Genomic DNA, 16,863 nt, shown 5'->3' with positions numbered 1-16,863 from the left:
GGAATGACTGAACAAACAATTTTAAGCATTACAATTAAACTGTTTTTAGCTTTCTTACTCTGATAAGGTAGATAAGAGAGCTCTTTCTCCTATATTAATACAATTATTTTTTGCACTTTCTTGACTAAGTGGTAATATATTATGGTTTTGGTGAAGTTAAGTATGGCTTGGGGACCCCCATCTGGGCATAGCTATATGTATGACATATACTCAGGAAAAACTTATGTTTAGCAAAGTGTTAAAAATGCTTTTCCCTATTAGCCAAGCCCTGTCAATGAATTTGAATTAGACCATTTTTCACATTTAAGAATGCATTGTACTTTCACTGTATGTTTCTTTTGAACTTTCTGCAAATGCTTTATAAGCATTATCTTGTTTTTCCTTATAACACCATTCAGAGGTGTGTGACCAAATAGTGTTATCCTCATTGTACAGGCACATAGAAGTTAATTGACTTTCTTCAGGTCATGGAGAAGCAGAGAGAGCCAGCAATAAAAGAAACATTAGCCTCCTTTTTTAGAGTTGAGCACAGTGGATGCCACCGAACTCTTAACCCTGTCCTTCTACCACGCAACACAAAATATCCTCTATCCAGGAGATTACCTGCAGGAAATGGGGCCTCTTAAAAGAAGTTTGCATGATTACAGTAAGTCTAGCATAGGGTCAGGTAAAAGTATCCCCCTGCTTGATAATTTCATTAAAAAGTTATGAAATAATTTTTTTAGGGATAAGAAATTATTCAAGTAATTCCTGAACCACAGAGAAGATATTTTAAAATTTCTGATTGGTTTAAAAGTTTGTGCCATTTTAGTCAGTTAGTTTGTTTTCCTTTGCCATAACAAAATATCTGAGACTGGGTCATTTGTAAAGAGGAGAGCTGCATTAGCTCACAGCTTTGGAGGTTCAAAAGCATGGCATTCATATCTACTCTGCTCTTGTCAGAGCCCTCATGGCATGTGACATTATGGTGGCAGCACATGCGAGAGGGAGGGATCACATGACTAGACAGAAAGTCAGAGCGATTCAAGGTTCAGTCTCACTCTTTCATAACTAACCAGGATCCCAGGAGAACTACCTTAACCCCTTCTGAGTGTGGTGCCTCCAATGACCTAAGGACCTCTCACCAGGCCCCACCTCTTAAAGGTTCCACCACTTCTGTATTGCCACATTGAGGACCAAGTCCCTAGCATATGAACCCAATGAACAAACCTCAATTTTGTTTATAATGTGCCCTCAGTATTATTGGGAGGTAATCCGTTATAGACCTCTCATGCTTCTGTCTTGCTAAGTATGTCAAAACTCCCAGATGCTGACCAGTTTTCACTTTGGCCACTTATCTAGATTGTGTATGTGATTGGCAATTCTGAAACTCAGGTAATGAATGCTTGATAGAAATGCATCTCATAGTCTAGCAAATTATTAGTCTCTCTTCAGACAAAGAACAGGTGTGTTAGCTGCTTATTCTAAAGGTGGCAGTTTTCTTAAGCTACAGTGCAAACTTTTGCTTGCACAGCCATCCCCCTGGGGATGTCAGCCCATAGACTTTGGGGCAAGAGGAACCATCAGAAATGTTGCTACGCCTAATGAAGTCCTGGGTCTCTGATTCAGAAATCTCATGTCTATATCCTAATGGGAATTCTACTTCTAGCTCTCTTCCACACTGTGAAATGTATTTAAGTAGAGAAAAATCCCCAAAACTATACTTAATTTTTTTCCAAGGAGATACTTCCTAAACTTTAGATTGTTTCATGGAAAAGTTTTATTTTAGTCACATTATGAATTAAGGTGTAAGAATAAGAAGATCAATATAAAAAGTATCAGAATTATGAGAGATTTAGTCTAAGAATTGGGAATACAAATTTCTGCCTATTGTGACATTATTATTTGGTATCTTTGAGCAGCAATAACAAGGGTTTCTGTGTCTCAGGCAGCTGCCACAGATGCAAATGTCTAACACTGTCCATAGTAGCTGAAGATAAACTCAGAGCTGGGCTGAGGTGATATGGACCAGACTAAAAACTCATTTGCTACAGTAAGAGATGATTGTAAGGTATTGCTCTGTCATTGTTAAGAACAGTCTGAGACTAAAAATTATGTAGTATTATCCCTGTTCCTCTACAACACCAGTCACGATGCCTTTAACTCAGAGGTGTTTATTGAATGTCTCTCAAATGCACAAAATTGAAAGCCTATTTGCAAGAAGTACAGTATAGTCTGGAGCAAATCTTCCTGTGTTCAAATCTTAACTCTGTCACTTACCAGCAGCACACTTGATCAATTTCTTTTTAATAATCTTATCTGTAAAGATGAAATAATAGTACCTACCTCACACAGTTATGAAACTTATTCAGCAAATGCTCAATAGCCATCAGTTATTTTTTGACACAGAAAACTGTGTCAAAACAGTTTCTAATCGGCATTAGAACCCCATAGGATTGCATTTCTAAACTATTCAAGAAAGAAAACTACATTTGCCAATTTTTTTTCTAAATTATTTATAGTTAAGCATTATTCCAAATTTGGATTTACACTAAAATAAATTAGGACCATATTTTAAGTCCTAAATCTAAGTTCATCATACACTTACCTTATGTTTAAATGTAGAGGCAGGCTCTCTTATAACCTGGATGAAATTTAAATATTAAGCTAGAATTTTGTCTCTCATAATAGTTATTTCCTATTCTTTGGCAACATGAAAATCTTCTCACTCCTTCATGTAAACATTTCCCCGCATTCAGCACCTTGCCCAACAGCATAGCTAATTCTGAATCAAAATCAGCACAGGCTGACAGCTTTGTATGCACAACATCTGGTTGCTCCCATATTTACCATTTGCGGAGGGGAAAGTGGCATATTTCATTTGAAAAATGTGTCTTTGGGTCTTGTCCATTCCCTACACTGTTCTTATTGAGAAAGTTGTTTCCAAACTTCTCTTATTCCTTCTGAAATTTTGAAATCTTCTAAAGAAAAATTCATTCCTAGGTTGAGACTGTCTCCTTACACATCATGTAGTTGTTTCATTTACAACACTTTTAAAAAGCATAATATCTTGCTGTAATATCTACAATCAACACAGATAATGTTACATTACCCAAATTGCTGGAAATCCATTATGCCCTACATATGGAGTAAATGAGCAGCAAATCTACACAGCTGCTGCTAACTGCTCTTTTAGACTTCCCTGTAGTTAAGTAATGAATCTTTATCAACTTCCTGAATAATTTACTTCTAAATGCATTAAGTTGAGTGTAAAAGGAAGTTTTACAAAATGAAGACAAACCAGTTCTGAGAGTTGGTGATAATCTTAAAACTTTCATAATGTTCTTCTGTTTTGAAAAATTAAGCAGGATTTGGTCTCTCCTTTTCTGGGCTTTAAGTGATATAATAGCATTAGCTTAAGAATAAAGCTCAAGATTAAAACATCAATAATGAATCTATAGTTGCTGGTATGAGTATAAAATTCAATTAAATGTAGGTAGAAGAGCAAAAAGTTTCTGTACTTGAAGTAAAAATGAGTTAACTACACTAATTTTGCTTAATTAAATGTTTATTTTAGCCTGATCTTTTAAAAAGACCATCTATTGTAAAAAAAAAATAGAAAAGACAGTTTTGTATGATTATTAAAAGTAATGAAATAATCACTTTGAATGAGGGTCTGGACCTGGGCCAAACTTGTTTTAGAAGTTCATCTTTGCAGCTATTCCCAGTTTCATTACTCCATTATCAACAGCTCTTTGCTCTGCTGGTTCTTAATGATGATGTTGATCTTAATTCAAAATTCAAAGTTAGAAAGGGCCTTGAAAAATTTTTGGTCATATTTCCCTAACTTAATGATTAAGAAAATGAGGCCAAATCAACTCAAATCACTTGTTTTCCCTAAACCAGCTGGCTAGTTAGTGGCAGAACACAAGACTGAAATGTCATTTTCAAAACCCTAATACAATTCCTTAAGAAACAAACAAACAAACAAAGTTTTCAACTAAAAGGCAGGAGCATCAAATGAATCACTTTCTAGATAACCCTAGCAGAGGTCTTGCCTTAGTGTTCAGATCAAGTGTTTGTGCATGAACCTAACGCCCTTGAGTTCTGCTTTTCCCATGTCATTGTATTTTCTTGTCCTTTTATTGCTAATTTGACGAATAACAAGTAACAAACAATGGACCATAAGTAAATCTGGCATCCCTCATCCAGTTGATATTTACAATTAATAAGGATTTCTAGGGATACAAATATTTAATGAAAAAGAATGTGTCTCCATTGCCAATTCAGATAACTCGATCAGTCCACAAAGAATTTGTTTGAGAAGGCCAGGTACTCAAAAACTCTCAATTTATAACCATCAAGAAGACAACAATGGATGCCGCTGAGATAACTAGTGAGGCTATGTGTTCAGTCAACTTTACAAGAAAGGGGTACAGCTGCATTGCAATAAATAAGAAACATTCATTCACACAGTGGAACTAACAGTTGTGTGTTCTTCATCCTTAATTACTGGAACCCTTCTTCTTTGGTGAAGATTGATTTATTCTCTTTGTAGAAGATGAGCATTTTTCAGAGTCAAATACTGAGTTGTGAAAGACTCTAAGAAACAACATGGCAATATAATTAAATCCTACTCATTTCAGAGAATAGAAATCACCGTTTCCATTGTTGCCTACACTCTTGTCTATTTCAATTGTATTTCCATAAGATCATTTGATTTATTAGAAAGTGATATTCCAAAACTCCCTCATTTTCCCATTTATCAAAATACATTGAAATTGCCTATTTTATTGACTATGTTTTCCCAACATAGCTCTTTGAGTGCTGGTACAAGGTTGATTAACTATCACCAGTGTCTAACACAGCACCTAATTCACAGTAAAAGCTGCTCCAAACTATTCTGTTTAATCAAATAATCTATTAGAGTTATTTTGGAAAATAAAAAAAATGTATATCATAAAATATCCTAAGAGGCCAGCTCTCCTTCCTTGTCAAAGATGTCTGATTTTATGTTGGCTTCTAATTTCTTTATAATGCCCATTTTAAAAGTGGCAAGTTTTTACTTAAATTGAAAAATGCCCCGTTTCTCATACCTGAGAATAATTTAGTGATTAGCTTGTTTTTACTTACCAAGAATAGACATGCCAATTTATCAACTAGAGTGAGAACAATTATTCTGATTTAATAAATAGTACAAGATATAATTGTGTGTTCTAAAGAAAAATAAGAAATTAATAAACACTAGGTTTTGTAGTCTTCTTGTTCTTTGACCTTTCAAATCAAAACAATAAAATGCCCTTTTCTGGTCCTTCAGATATCATATCAAAATGGATATGTCACATGCAAACAATGCACAGTAATGTCTATAAACAATGTAATACACCATAGAAATTCTGTTGTCCTGTGATGAAACAAAGGAACAATAGCTTCTCTTTTATGAAAGGAATATTATGAGGAGATTATATTCACAAATAAATTTATTTTCTTAAAAAAACTGTAATTGGTGAAATTCTAACACACACACACACATATATTCCTTTCCCCCAAGCCAGTTCATTTGCTTTGCTTACCAGCAGCAACTCAAAATTTAATCTTGACATTAGCAAACTGTATTTATTTTTAAGGGGCGGGGGGGAATAGTGATTGAGTTCAATTACAATGGAATTTTTGTTAAAAGAAAACCAATACTGTGTTTAGTCCAAATTTGCTTGTTTAAAAGAAAAATAGATGGGTCTGAGAGAAAGTAATCAACATTAAAAAGGCAATTTTAAATATCTAATTTGAAAAAAAATCTCTATTTAAATTAATCAAATAATCAGAAATGGTATTGAATACTAGAGAAAGAAATGGGCTGTGAGTCAGGAAATTTAATTCTAGATTCATCTCTGCTACTTGCATTGGGCAGGTTACTTAATTTTGTTGATTTACATTAAGTGCATTTTTTTGGTAAATATTTCTTATTCCTGTAGGGATTTTTTATTGTCTATATTATTACATGTTGACAACTGCTTACACTGACATTAATCCACCGTCTTTCTCCTTTTGTACCACAGATCCGACCCGTTCCCTTCTCATCCCAATCCTTGGGTTTTTTCACATCTCTGCCAGGATGATATCTCTATAGAGAAAATCTTACTCAGCAATTTAAATCCTCCAAAACTTGCCATTAAGATACAGAGGAAACCTTCACCTAGGTTGACAAGTCCCTCCAGGACCTGCTCTCTGGCCATTCCTTAATGCTTCAGTCTCTCATTCAAGTTATCAGCTCAATGGAATCACTGGAATTACTTGCCATTCTTTTTATACTTTGTCACTTGTTATTTGCTCTCCTGATAATGCCTTTCTGTCATGTACCTGGCTAAATTGTTTTTTCCATCTTTGAAGACTCACTCTAACAGCCACTTTTTCTGAGAAGTCTCCCTGACCCTGTTCAGAAAAATCATATAAGTGATAAATTGAAGTTGATCTTATATTTCTGTTCTCATTGTTTTCTTTACAAACCAATCCTGTGGATGGATGGTCATTTACTGTTATTCCTCATTAATACACCATTGATAATATTTGATCATATGTTGTCTATTATAGACTATAAGATTTTTGTCATTTTTTTCTGTGTTCATTCTGTTGTAATAAGTATGTGGTTCAATGTAGGCCTGAATACATGTGTTACTATAATCAATGGATGAAACTTGTCCATTTTGGTAACATGGAGTGTTGCAAGGACGTAATTTGTAGTCTGTGACTGTGTTTCCTAAAGTTTCTAAATGATGTAAGATTTTGTATGTGTTTACCTACATATATGTATACCTACATGCTCAGAAAACTGATCAGTTTCACCAGATTTTCAAACAGATCTATCTAGTCCAAAGTTTACATTCACCTCCAATATTAGATGACTTTGAATTTATAAACTAGCCATACAATTAAAAAATTAAAATTATCTCTATGTCAAACCCTGACTACCTAATAGTCAAGAATCCATCAATACTATCCCTGGCTCTACGTTCTTCCATTAGACTTTTACCTTGGCACTTTGTGAATCCAGGTAGGCAAAAGCAGACGCAGTATACTCTTTGAATTCTTTTTGAGCCTTTGAAAAATATATTATAATAAGACTTGTGTTATAAAAAGACTTGAGCAGAGAGATGGACCAAGGAATCAATATAAGAATTTGTCTTATGTTGGTCAATTTGCTTAAAAGTGTCTAAATTTGCGTGGAAACAACAATTATCATTTAATAGCAGCTGAAGAATTCTTTTGCTGAAAAAGCAGCTTGAAATATAACAGTGTTTTTGAAACATAAACATTAACTGTGTTATGTTGAAAAATTACAATGCTATCAATTCATTAATTCCTCCTATCAACTATTAAACACCAGTGCAGCTTCTCTGATGTTATTAGGGCATTACAAAGAAAAATATCAAATTTTATGTACTTTATTGTTTTGGAAATTCAGGTTAAGTTTACATATTAAAATATTGCTCTATATTAAGTGTCCTTATTTTGTGAGCTGCACCCAGAGATGTGGTGATTCCCTCAATTAGTACAAGGGCTCCATATATACCTTATTTTTGGTCTTAGAGTGAGAGGCAAAATTAAAAAAAAAAACTTGTAATACTATACTTTTCTCCTCCATTCATAATGGCTTCTTAAGCTAAAAATATTGTTCTATATTGTTTACACATATTTGTGTTAATTTTTTTTACTTAGAAGATTTTGCACAACAGGTAATTCTTCTGGTTGAAGAATCTAATCAAAGCATCTAGACTGAGGCCTATGGCTATTTCTTCCCCACTGTAAGTCTCTAGGGTTGAGCTTGGGTTTAAGTATGTTAGGGCACAGTTTGAAAAACACTGGGAGAGATCATTGATAACTTCTGAATGGTGCCAACTTTTACTAGTAGAAACATATAACAGATTTTAAGAGAACTAAAACTTTCAGGTAAAGTTAAAATGATACTATCATTAATTCAACTCTTTATTGAATTTTTTTAATTTTTTTCTACTTATTATAAGAACAATATTATGAATACACAAGAGTGGATTTCACTTTTATGTATATCTATAAATCATCAATTTAAGGAAAAAAACCCTGTAAATAGAAGGAAGATCAGTAGTGGAAAAGAAGAGGAAAGGGGAAGGAGGAGGGCAGGGAGAGAGGAAGTACTGGTGACTAAAGTGAAGCAAATTCTATTCCATGCATATATAATTATGTCAAAATGAACCCCAATATTATATATAACTAGAATTAAATAATAAAAACTAAGAAAATACACAGCCTACCAGCACAATGAAGTCAAATAAATAAAAATAATATTTATTATCTCCTACAAATAATTCAAATGTTGAAAAATAGGAACTAACCATCTCTGACTGGCATTGCAGGAAATTGTTTATACAGTTTAGATTAATTCCTACAGAGCAATGCTTTCTCTCTGTGCTATCTACTCCAGTCTTCATGGATAAAGGGGAGAAGCAGAGAGAAATTACACCTATTTTCTTAAAGTTCCCACAGGATATTTGCTAACCTTATGATGGACTTTCTGATTGTTTTAATTATTCAGCAAACATTTATTGACTATTATATGCCAGCTATTATTCTCAGCATTACACTATGACAATCAATAAAACAAAAACTCTCACTTTCATAGAACTTACACTTGAGCAAGAAGAGATTGCCAATAGACATAAGTAAAAATTTTGCTATATATAATTATATATATATTTCAAAATTGTATACAATGTATCTATATGTAATTCTTTATGTGTATATGTGTGTGCATATGACAGGTGTTATGGAGAAAAATATAAAGGAATGAAAAAGTTGTAGATATGAAAGGAATGTGACATTTCTGTGTGTTTCTTTTTACAAATTAGATATACATAACAGTAGAGTATGTTTTGACATATTATACATACATGGAGTATAACTTATCCTAATTAGGATCCCATTCTTGTGGCATCTACCACATGTGGAGTTTCACTGGTAGTGTATACGTATATGAACATAGGAAAGTTATGTCTGATTCATTCTAGTAGCCTTCCTAATTCCCTGCTCCTACCTTCCCTTCATCCCCCTTTGTTTAATCCAATGAACTTCTATTTCACTCCCTTTATTGTGTGTTAGTATCTACATATGAGGGAGAACATTAGACCTTTGATATTTACATGATGGAATATTATTCAGCCATAAAGAAGAATGAAATTATGTCATTTGCTGGTAAATGGATGGAACTGGAGACTGTCATGATAAGTGAAATAAGCTAGTCCCAGAAAAACAAGTGGGATGTGACATTTTAGATAAGTGGTCTAGTAATATCTCACTCTAGTGACAATGCAGTATAGACTCTAATTGGGTGAGAGTGACTGAATACAGATGACTGGAAAAAGAAAGCTGTGTAGAGTTAAACAGTGAGTGTAGAGAGGACAATATGAGTGATACCTGGAGTGTTCATGTTCCATGGTACAAGGAGCATGTAGGAGGCCACTGTGCTTGAGCAGAGAGCGCATGGGCTAGATCTGAGGACTGGCGGCCACTGAAGTAATGGTCAGGGGCATAATGTCCTGGGACATGAGAAGCATTTGAAGGATTTGAGCTGAATAGTTACATTTTCTAATTCCTGCCTCAAAAGGTTTGTTCTGGCTTCTATGTTACAGGTTTTAAAAACAGGACCAGGGCAAAGGAGGACCAGTTAGCAGGTTATTACAGTAATCTTGGAAAAATATATGGATGGCAAGAGCCAGGAATGTAGCAGAAGTGGTAGGTGATTGAGCCAAGGTCAGATTCTAACTTTTCTTTCTTTTTTTTCTATCCCCCTCCCTACATATTCATATTCTCTCTCTGTCTCTCTCTCTCTCTGGTAATGAACTGAACTGAACTTGGGACCCTATGCATGCTAGGTGAGTGAACATCCCTAGCCTGACTCTATTTTGATGAGAGTTCAAAGGGTTTCCTTATGGCTTCAGTATGGGACATAAGATGAAAATAAATTCCTCCTTTTCTGCTAAACTAAAAAACACATTTGTGGAAAATTGTAAATTAAATTTCGAACACACAGGGCAGTTCAACTATAAGTTCATAAGTTTGTATTATTGAAGGTCTTGTCAGGGAGGATACAAATAAGACTGTCCAACTTAGAAGTTATCCTGATAAAATTAGGAAGAACAAGTATTTTTTTAAAAATGAAGTATTATTTATATATACACACATATATTATGTCCAAATCATGATGGTTTGTCATAATTTTTCTTTTTTTACTTCATGATGGTGCAAAAGAAATATGCATTCAGAAGCATCTATGCTTCAAATTTTGAATTTTGATCTTTTCCCAGGCTAGTGGAAATATAGGAAATGACACTCTCTTGTAATGTTGGACAGCAGTAGTAAGCCACAGCTTTCAACCAATCACCTGCTCAGAGGAGTAAAAAACTAATATACTTAGTGAACTGTGTTGCTGAGTTATGATGCTTAGATGTATTAAATAAATTTTTGACTTACAACATTTTTAGTTTATGATGGATATATTGGGGCATATCCCTATCATAAACTGAGGAGCATCTGCATATACTTTAAAAAAACATGTTTGTTTTTAACAAACTAAATACACAGTTTTCTCTTCGGGAACAAAAAAGATATTGGCTGGTAGAGTAAGAATTTTAAATATTTTTAATATTTAATGTTCTAATTATAGTGCAGAGGTATATAAATATTTAATGTATTATCTTGTACTCTAATTAATTCAGAATTTTAGTATTGCTTGTTTATATCCTAGAATTTTACATCTAAATGCAGTTTGAATCAGGAGGATTTTAAGCATTCTGACTTAATGTTTAAAATCCAGAATCATAGACCATTAAGATATGTTAAAGACCAATATATCTGTTGTAGTCATAAAGCAAAGATAGTATCCCTTATAATTCAAGATCCCACATGCTTGCTGCATTATAACTTTCAGAACTATGGGATTTTAGAAATCTTAATTTACATTGAGGAATATTATTTTGCTTTTTCAAAAGTCTGAATCAAACAATTATAGGACAATATGTCTCCCTGTATATGGTAGTAAGTGTAGTAAATTTTTAGTATACTTCAATACAAATTTTAATTATTGGATTTCTGAAAGCAAAGGGAAAGGAAAATCTCTGTCAGTCATGTCTGTCTGGTAGCTAATAAAAGGTAATAAAAATAAAAGCTACTTAGGGCCCACAAGTATTTTGATGTCATTGAACTTAGTAAAGAAGGTATTGCATTAACTTTCAAAAAACTAATTTTGCTTGTTAGGAATGGTGTTTTAAAAACTATGTTTTATATTTAATTGACATATAGTCTTTTCCTACTGTCTTCTGCCCACCTCTAGCTCCTGGAACTAAAAGAACTTCAGAGGCCTTTTATTCTGGGTGTCCATGTCTGTGCTGATCTACCTGATTCCCAACTATACCCTTCTATCAGGGAAAAAGGGAATACAGGGTCCTCTGCTTTCACCAGATTAGACTCTTGTTTATATGAAGACAGTGATTATAATCCCATTGATTTTATTGCTTTCCATATTAAATCAGCTCTCCTTGCACCAAGCAGCTCATTTCAGCTCTCTCTAGCTCCCTCAGCCCTTGAAGGCAGCTTAGTGGTTTCTACCCCAAAATCCTAGTTCAGTATTTGTGGCATCTGTCCCAGGAATCTGCATACTTAGTAAGCTGCCCAGGTAAGCATTCTGTATAATTCAGTGAGTTACTAGTCTGCCGCAGTCTGGCTGGCTGGGCAAAACAGCCTGGTGGAGTGACAAGCAACTTGTGAAGATTGATACAGCGGGAGCCGCTTTATTGCAGGACAGCAGAGGTATATATACTTAACTAATTACACACAGCTTATCTTAATTAACATAAACTAGAGACAGCAGTCAACCAATAAGGAATCCTCATCATCTTAATGATTACACACAGCTTAATTTAATTGACATAATCTAGACACAGCAGTCAGTCATTAAGGAATCTCTATCATCTTAATGGCTCACTGGTGTTACCTCTCAAACCACTCCTCTTGGCAAAGTGCCAAGTGCCCTCTTGACTTGTCTGTGGCCCTCATCACTGGTCAAATAAATAGATGGAAAGGGGCCTGAACTCAGCCAGTGGGAAGACTTGCAGAGATAATAGGCATCAGAGTAAAACTTAGAAGCTTAAAAGATGCACTGTGATTTGAGATACATGTAGGGTGTCCAGGAATAAATTCCCATCAGGCAGTTTGACAAATACATACATGAACTTGGATCTGTGGGAAAACCCTGGATGTGACATGATTTGGAAATCGACAATTATGTGTATGAGAGTTAAAACTAAGACAGTAAATAAGAGGACCATAGAGATAATATGAAATGAAAAGAAATGAGGAGAAAGGATGAAATGCTGGAGAGAAATTTGGAAAATGGGCAGGAGGGAATGGGTATTGTTCTTCAAAAGTATTTCTTTTATGGACTCTCCATAAATCTGATAGCACAATGTGGAATGGATATCATTTATTTAGATACTCAAGTGAAATTTCTGAGCTATAGTTTTCTAGAGATTTGTTTTGTAAATAAATAAATGAATAAATAATCACTCTTGTGGGTTCCCTCCTTGGTGCAGTAATTATTTCAATTGAGCTTTTCACAGGACCTAAATAAAGATTCTAGATAACATGGGGGGGGGGGTGGATTTGGTTTTCTATGACTGTTAACTGAAGAGGTAGCATTAGTGTCTGGTCTTAAATCAGTATTTATTATTTCTTATGGTTTAAACTGAGATAAATAATTGATAACTAAATGAAAAATTTGCTTCAAGAACATTTAAATTTAATAAACTTCTTAGCCATATTCCCTGAAGTCTACTTAATATTTCCTCTTGGAGACTCTTTTGGGTATTTCTTACTTTCAATCTTGCAATAAATTGCATCAGTGATTTTATTTCCAAGATGAAAAAATGGTTAGACTCTAAGCACCCCCAAAATACATTTAAAACAAATACTCAATAGCTATAAATTTTTTAGGGCAGGCTGGGTCAGGAGTAGTTTATAGCATCATATATAGCTTTTTAAGAAATCATTAATTATGTCAAAATTGTATTCAATGCCCTAGTTTGTCTGGGACTGAGAGAATTCCTGTGGGAGGTGGAGTGATTTTCAGGGTTGTTTTGTTTCATTGCTGGATATAGAATCCAGATGCTTGCATACTCTAGGCAAGTCTTTCAGTTTGAAAATCAAGTCCCTTACAAACGGACACATTGACCACTCTACTAATATATCTATAAATCTAGATGTTTGATTTGCATTATGTGTGTGTGTGTGTGTGTGTGTGTATAAGTGAGATGGAGAAAGTGAGAGAAACAAAGACACACAAACACAACAGACATTCAAAGACAGAGAGAGGGAGGGAGAGAGATTATTATTTGTCCCAGAAAATCCACACTCCCACTTTTCTAAACTAATAGAGATTTAGTTTGGCACATAGCAGCAAACTAAAAATATTTTCAGTCTTCAGTGCATGTGTATCTGTGTTACTACAACCTGTGCAAGGAGATATGAATGATAACATTTATGAATCACCTGGTTCATAATTTTAGAAGGACATTGCTTATTCATTATCTTTTCCCTCCATTCCACTAGCTGGGAAGTGGTGACGTGTGGTGCACTCATCTTAGATTCAAATAAAGAAGCCACATTTTAATAACAGGAGATCTGCCCCAACACCTGTGGATGATTTACATTTTATTAACTACTATGTGAGTGATATTATACTATTGTTTTGAGGTCTCTGTTACAGAAAATTTTCCTCTACCCTAAAACAGAGGGTTTGTTGTTGTTAAGATCCCTAACTTCTGATTTTGTTGATCCATTTCAACTATTTACCCTCTTATAACACTTTAGGTCCATAAGAGTGGGTATTCTTCTCTTCCTTTTGTTTGCTTTTACTAAACTCCGTGGTATGTTTCATTAGATCAATATGTTAGTTGGGAAGGAAAATAAATTTAAAAAAAATAATTTCTTTCCCCTTTTAACAAAGCTTGTTTTGCAAGATGGCTGTCTTACTTAGTACTATAATGTTCTGTCTTCGGCATAAGGTTATCAGCTTATCATTGTAGTTCTTCTACATTACAACACTTTGAAATGAAGTGGTTTCATGCCATACCAAAGAGGTGATGGTATGGGTTGAAGAAATTAATAACACAGCTATAAAAGCAGTCCAGGAGGTCTGGTGGTATAGATCAGTAGAATACTTACTAGCATGTCTGAAGCCCTGGGTTCCATCGCCAGCACTAGAAAACAAAACAAAACAAAAACTATACAAACAAAAATAGTGAGAACTCAAAATGGTAGATTAGAGAATGTCAGCAGTAGTACCAGTGAGTGTGATCACCCCCGAGCTAAAATATCAGAGCAATACATCAATTAAATAACCCACAATTTTAGGAGGTCTGAGATGTGTATGGATACGGAGAGATCAGAGATCAAAGATTCTGCCCAACTAACCTGAAAGGTGCCTTGCACAACAAAATTGTGCTGGAAATAAAAAGGAGGCCAGTCTCTCCGGGCTACCAGAGAAAAGAACCTTTTTGCAGCTCCAGCAAGGGGGAACAGCAGCTGGTAGATCCAAATACTGACAACTGTGCCTAGCTGGAAAAACAGGTTTGACAAACTCAGTGTGGACATAGTGTGTGCCTAAGGATCCAGGAGAAAATAAAAAGTGGCAAGGGTTTATATAAGGAAGAACTGTTCAGGGAAATATACCAGCTTTCTCCCCACACCCCCAGAATGTCTGCTTGAAAGATCAACTGCTTGAAAATTTGTCTGGAAAAGTCACACCTGGATAGGAGAGTAAAGCCTGGCAGGGAGAGTCATGCCTCACCAAGAATTTAAAAGGGTGGGGGAAGAATTGCTTGGGTTCAGAATCTGAACCCAAGAGTCCTAAAAACACAAAGTTCATGCGTGTCTGAGGGAAACAGGAAGTGGTCCTTCCACCATAGGAGTTAAAAGTGAAACCCAAGGGTTTTTCCTGGGGGACAGCCTCCCAGTCTGGGGAGGTGCACTGATTTAAAATCTTCAGACAAATTCAAGGAGCTTTGAGGCTAACTAAGTCTAAACCTCATCCACAGGAGTCCTGCCTACAGGATTTCTCAACACACTCCAACAACTGAGAAGGGAAACCGAGAATCTTTAAAATGCCAATGAGAATAACACTCTAACATTTCATCAAGTTCCTCTTTTTAAATTTAAATTTATTTTAAAATTTTTTTTTTTAATCTTCTACTCTTTGTTCAATAGTGAGACGAATGGGTTATGGGCACATATACATGTTTTTTTTTTTTCTTTTTTCTTTCTCATTACTGGCATTTTTAAGGCAGCTATTTCTCATAGATTAATATTTTGAGAACTAAGATGTTTGATTAGACTATGTCAGTTTTGTTCTTGTACTCTTTTATTTTTATTTTCATTTTTATTGTTACCTTTAAATTTTTATTCTGTACACTTCTCTCTTATCTGTTTCTCTTGATTTCCTTTTCCCCCCTCCTAAGAGCTAACCTTTAATGGTCTATCATTTTTCCTATATTTTTTTAAATTCTATTTTCTTTCCTCTTCCCTCACAAACACCACATCCTACAATGCTTTTTTTTTTCTACTCCTGTTCACAATTTAAAACTGTCAATGCATATATAAACTTACCATTTTTAACATGGGCAATGACTGATCATAATATCTTTGTTTATTGTGGCAATTACCATAGTAGAAACCAAAGCAGGGACTATTTGGTTTAATGCTATATATTTTCTGCATGGGTTGATGTCATTATCTGTTTTCCCCTAAACTGTGAGGCTCTGGAAACATTTAGAGACACTTTAAATCCATAGAGTAGAAACTCTACTGACTCAAAAGCATGCTACCAAATTTGTAGGCACACAAACAACATGAAAAGGCAAGGGAACAAACCACCTCAAACAAACCAATATAATTCAATAACAGAATCCATCAACACCACAGTGGAAGAAGCGATAGAGAAGAAGTTTAGAATGTTCATAGTTAAAATGTTGGCAAGGTAAAAGACAACACAAAGGAGAAAATACAGGAAGCAAAATATCACTTAAATAAAGATAGATATTCTGAAACAAAACAAAACAAAACAAGTTCTACCACATGTTCAAAGAAGAACACCAATCCACCTCAAATTAATCTATGAAATAAAAAAGGAGAGAACTCTTCCAAACTCATTCTAGGAAGCTAGTATCCCCATGATACCAAAACTAGACAAAGACACATCAAAGAAAGAAAACTTTAGACCAATATCTCTAATGAACATAGATGCAAAAATTCTTAATAAAATACTGACAATTTGCCTACAAAAAACATATTAAGAAGATAGTGCACCCATTCCAGGGATGCAAATCTGGATCAACATACAGATATCAATAAACATGATTCATCACATTAATAGACTTAAAAACAAGAATCACATGATTATCTCAGAAGATGCAGAAAAACCATTTGACAAAATACAGCATCCACTCATGCTCAAAACAGTGGAAAATATAGGGATAGTAAGAATATACCTCAACATTATAAAAGCTATACATATTAAACCCAAGGCCAACATCATTCTAAATGGAGAAAAATTGAAAGCATTCCCTCTAAAAACTGGAACAAGACAGGGATGCCCTCTTTCACCATTCCTATTCAACATAGTCCTTGAAACTCTTGCCAGAGTATTTAGACAAAAGAAAAAAACAATAAAGGGGTATGAATAGGAAAAGAAGAAATCAAACTATCCGTATTTGCTGAGGACATAGTCCTATAATTAGGAGACACAAAAAATCCACCAGGAAGCTTCTAGAGTTCATAAATGAATTCCACAAATTATCAGGATAT

This window comes from Marmota flaviventris, chromosome 8 (genome assembly GCF_047511675.1).
Source record: "Marmota flaviventris isolate mMarFla1 chromosome 8, mMarFla1.hap1, whole genome shotgun sequence".
In the NCBI taxonomy this organism is placed as follows: domain Eukaryota; kingdom Metazoa; phylum Chordata; class Mammalia; order Rodentia; family Sciuridae; genus Marmota; species Marmota flaviventris.
Note: the sequence above shows the minus strand (reverse complement) of the source record.